This window comes from Vicia villosa, linkage group LG3 (assembly GCF_029867415.1).
Source record: "Vicia villosa cultivar HV-30 ecotype Madison, WI linkage group LG3, Vvil1.0, whole genome shotgun sequence".
Taxonomy (NCBI): domain Eukaryota; kingdom Viridiplantae; phylum Streptophyta; class Magnoliopsida; order Fabales; family Fabaceae; genus Vicia; species Vicia villosa.
This window is the reverse complement of record NC_081182.1, coordinates 203,345,559-203,350,230: the sequence shown is the minus strand read 5'-3', so window position 1 is coordinate 203,350,230 and position 4,672 is coordinate 203,345,559. Positions and strand designations below refer to the sequence as shown.

The 4,672-nt window shown below is 37.6% G+C and overlaps 1 long non-coding RNA gene across 1 annotated transcript; it reads left to right on the top strand.

Annotated features, from left to right (window-relative positions):
- The first annotated feature begins 2,152 nt into the window (after window positions 1–2,152).
- Window positions 2,153–3,985, top strand: LOC131657152 (uncharacterized). Its single transcript, XR_009300515.1, has 2 exons — window positions 2,153–3,085; window positions 3,696–3,985. It is a non-coding gene; the product is annotated as an uncharacterized LOC131657152 (long non-coding RNA).
- The last annotated feature ends 687 nt before the right edge of the window (window positions 3,986–4,672 follow it).

The following is a 4,672-nucleotide window of genomic DNA, read 5'->3' as shown; positions in this document are numbered from 1 at the left end:
TCTCAACGGTACCATCTGAACTAAAAGACTTAGTGTCAGAATTCCCCAGGAATGTTCAATTCACCGAAAAGCATGGTCACCTACTCCATTTGGTTACCTCAAAATTTGAAGAAGACATGATACGGGTCCTGTTCCAGTTCTTTGACCCTGAACATCATTGCTTTACCTTTCCTGATTACCAGTTGGTACCCACTTTGGAAGAATTCTCTGAACTAATGGGATTACCTGTTCGAAATCAATTACCTTTCACTGGTTTAGAAAGGATTCCAAAGCCTGAAGTCATTGCTGTCGCACGCTCGCGAAAAATGAACAGAGTCGCCACCAATATATTTATCCCATAAGGGAAAGGAATATCAGAAAACCTAACAAAGGAAGGAACAAGGTCTTGCGACCAGAGAATCAAGGCACGGGAGTCGGTTACGCAAGGGTATATAACTATGTCTATGTCTATATGCGAAATGAATGCAAAATGTAGGGAAAATAAAGAATTGTACTCGCACGGGCCCTACCCCGCTGCCTACGTATCCTTTTCAGGAATCAGAGTTACCGTAGCTCGGCTCACGATTTTCTGTTTGTTTTTGTGTTTTTTAGTTGGGCGGCGTTAACGCTCACGCTCTTGCATAAGGGACAGCCTAGGATGCAATGGAGCGGAGATAACGGTGCCCTTAGGCAAAAGAAAAAGAAATGATTGGTTTGTGTCTTTTAGGGTAATTCCATGATGACGAGAACCCACTACAAGGTCTCGCATCACTTCCTTACTTTTGTTTTAAGTCTGAACATTTATTAAGTTTTTTGAAGTGTTTTTGGTTGGTGTTTTTTAAGGGAATTTGTTTGTGACTTAGATCATACCAAAAAGAGTTTTGTTTGTTTTTGAATATTTAGAGAATGCACATCGAGGCCTACGCCACAATCGTTTCTCTAAATAACGGTTAAGAAATACATCGAGGCTTCACACCTCAACCATTTCTTCTCCGCTAAGTAGGAAAGAACATACATCGAGGCCTACGCCTCAATCATTTCCTTCCTACCATGAAATATAGCAACGGTATGATCTTCATCGATTTTTATTAAGTATTTTAGAGTTTGAAAAAGGGAAAAGAAATGAAATGGGGAACTAAGTCTACCATCCTATTCTATGTTATTCTAATTCCTAATTATCACCTAAGGGAGGTTATGAGGTTGAGAATGTATCACTATATCAAACACACGAGATTATACACAATGGAATACTATACAAAATGAATATTTACATATGGAAAGAAAAATCGAGCAAAAATAGAAAAGGAGAGATTCAAAAATCAAGTTCAGACCCTAATGCTCCTTAAGCATCTCTAATAGCTCCTGCAAAAAGAACTCAAGGCTTTTGCATAAATGCAAGCCACATTATGGACAAAATTCACTTGGTTACCCATTTAGAAACATGCTTCAATCGGGCATAGGAACATTAATGAAATTCTAATCAAAACAGAGAATTGGACTTTTATTTTTTATACACAACGTCATACATGAGCCTACTGATATCATACAGAAAATGGGAATTTAATTCTACTCTTAAGACATTTAACAAAATTATTTCGTAAAACCTAGAAAACATAAAAGGAGAATGAACACATGTGGAGAAAAGATTTATTAAAAATAGTAAAACAATTCTAAAAATCTACAAAAAATGCCACAATTATCTACACACATAGAAGTACCCAAAATGTATTTTTGTTTATTTTTTATTGCATGGGAAAATGATTTATAAAGCCAAAGTTATGAAGAAAAACAGATTTCAAACCAAAATACAATTCTGCCTAAACTAGGGGTGTAAAAGCAATATTAGCCTGAACAGGAATTAGTTGTAAGCGCGTTTGGGCCCAACGAATGGGGGTGTGGAAATGAAAGCGTCAGGCCCCAATTAGTATACAGATTTTTGTTTCAGTTTCTTCATGCCAAACAGCGGTGTGATTGGGCCGGTGGGGGGTGTAACCAGTATTTCGTTTAGCCCAAAGTTGTAATCCAAATATTTTTTCAGAATTTTGTTAATCAATTTTAGTCAAACTTTATACCAGTAATTAATATCAAATTGAAACCTAATTAATCATATTAAACATTATAAACTGAATCTAATTAATCCTATATTCAATTAACCTAAAGTTTAAACTAAAGAGTTAAAAAGGATTTAGGGTTCACCAATTGTGACGCATCAGCTTCCTTTGAGAAGCTTCACTCTCTTCTTCCACGAAACAACGCCGTTCCCCTTCATTTTCCGATCAACCCTTCCACAGCGCCACCGTGAGCGGTGATTCGTCCTCCTCAAGCTCCCGTCTCTCTTCCTTTCGTTCTCGGATTCACGACAATGGTGAAGTGGTTGATGATGAAAGTTACGTGCTGGATTGTTGTTCTTGTACGCAGATTGTGACGAAGTTGTAGTAGATGTCGTTGCGGATTCGATGCTGAAGCTTGATGGCGGAGATCGATCTTTTGAGGGTGGTGATTATATTGCAGGTCCTCCCCTGATTGAATTTGACACAGAGCGGTGAATACGATCGAAGGTGAAGTAGCTTCGAACGTTTCGATACCAGGAGGATGCGAGATAAACGCAGAGCCAAGATTGATTAAGATATTTTTAGTTTCTCGCACTTCGATTCACTTCCTCTTCTATGAATCCCGAATTCTATTCTTCTTCTTTTTCTGATTTTTTCTTTGTATGCATTCTTGAGATGTTGTTCTTGATGATGATTTTTTTTTTAATTTGCAGATGAAGATGAAGCGTGAGGAAGGTGAAGGTGATGGAGAGTGAGAGATTGAAGGTTTGTTGAAGTTGAACCAATGGAGAGGATTGGAGCTGATTCTGTTAAGGTTAGAAATTTCAGAGTTGGTGAATGAATGAAAGTGATGAAGATTGCCACGGTTCTGAATCGATGAAGGTTCTTGGAGAATATGAATGGAGATTGAAAGGAGATGAATGTGAAGTGGTGGAGAATGAAGATGGTGAAGAATCAGGTGGTGTGTGAAGGTGAGAAGGGATCGAGGGATTGGTGAAAAAAATGGTGGAGAATGGTGAGTGATGAAGAATTCCTGTTATATAGAGTTTCTTCAGGTCAGTTACTCTTCTAATTTCTGTTGAAATTCTGTTTCAGATAACTGTTAGGACTGCTAGAAGTTTGTTGAGAGTTAGTTACTAGGTGTGACAAGTTAGTTATGTTAGTTTGGAGTTCTGTTTGAATCGGATAGAAGTTAGTTTGAAAAATGGTTAGGGATAGTTGGTTATAACTATTATGGTTTGCTGGACAGTTAGGATTGAGTTTGTTATTCTGTTAGAGTTTTTGTAACTGAATTTTTGGAAGTTTAGTTATGAGAAATTTGGTCGAGAATTGTTACAGGTTACAAAAGTTAGTTATGGCCTGGGAGATTCTAAAACTCGATTAGAAGTTTAAGTTCTGTTGGTTAGGGGTTAAAGACATAAATTCTGGTTAGTTAAATGGTATGGATAAGATCTGTTGGGTTAAGAATTAGGGAGCATTAGGTTAGCTGATAGTTAGGAATTGAATTGGTTGCAAGGGGTTAGATATCGAACTGTCGGGGTTTCCTTTTGGCATAGGGCAGGGACTGTTTTTTATTTTTTGGGTTGATGTGAATTTATATGGCTGAATGCAATGTCTGTCTGTTTGCTGATCTTTTTGGTTGCTTTTTGTTATGGTTGTGTGCAGGATTTCACTGTATGAGGGGCAGAAGTGGATTCGGCTCGACATATTTCCGTGGACAGCGTTAGAACAACAATCTGAGTTGAATCTCAATGATGATGAATGGCTCTTTTTATTGCAACTTTTGTAAACAACTGGATTTGAATGAATGAACCTTGTGTGGCTCCATGTTTATTTCAATGTGTTTACTTGAAACATCCTTAGAGATTTTTGTAAAATTGAATTAATCACGGCATATGCTTCCAATTTACTTGTGTGAATGAAGTCTGGCCCTGGGCATTTGAAACATGATTAAACTGAAAGTCTTGAATAATTGAACAATTGTGAATGTCTCCTTTCCAATTGAACTCCTTTTCATGTTTCAACTGAACTTTCAATCCCTTTTCCAAATTGGGTGATTCAGTTCTAGATAGAAAATGAAATCATGTAATGAATCTTGAATGAAACTTTTTGTATCGATTTACGCCTGAATCTTTGAATAAATTCTGAACATAATCAAATAGTTCCATGATATTTCCTACTTGCCATGCCCTTGTATTCCAACCCACCTCGACAACAATGCTTTTGAAGGAATCCTTCGAAGATACGAATTGGTTGTTGTTGGTGGACTACAGACTCAAACACCAAGGATAAGAAAACCTGGCTCAACGATCCCCAGTTAACTTTTGATGGGTGCACACCTTGTAACTTGAGGAAGAAGTGTGTGAATCAACCATAATATGTGTTTTTAGTGCGTACAGAGAAACCAGTCGAGACAAGCTCATCTGAAGCAGAAACCTCAAAGCTATAGAGATACCCTAAGCTTTCAAAATTCTTGATCCCATGCTCTGTTATTGTCTAATGAATGCATGGGTTGTGTTAGATGACCTAATGGGAAGTATGTACATGAATGCGAAGTTAAAGCCAGTTGGAGGTAAAGGGGTAGGACAAATTTGGGGTATGACAATTGCTGCTGCTTTACATCTGCGAAAATCAGAAATCGA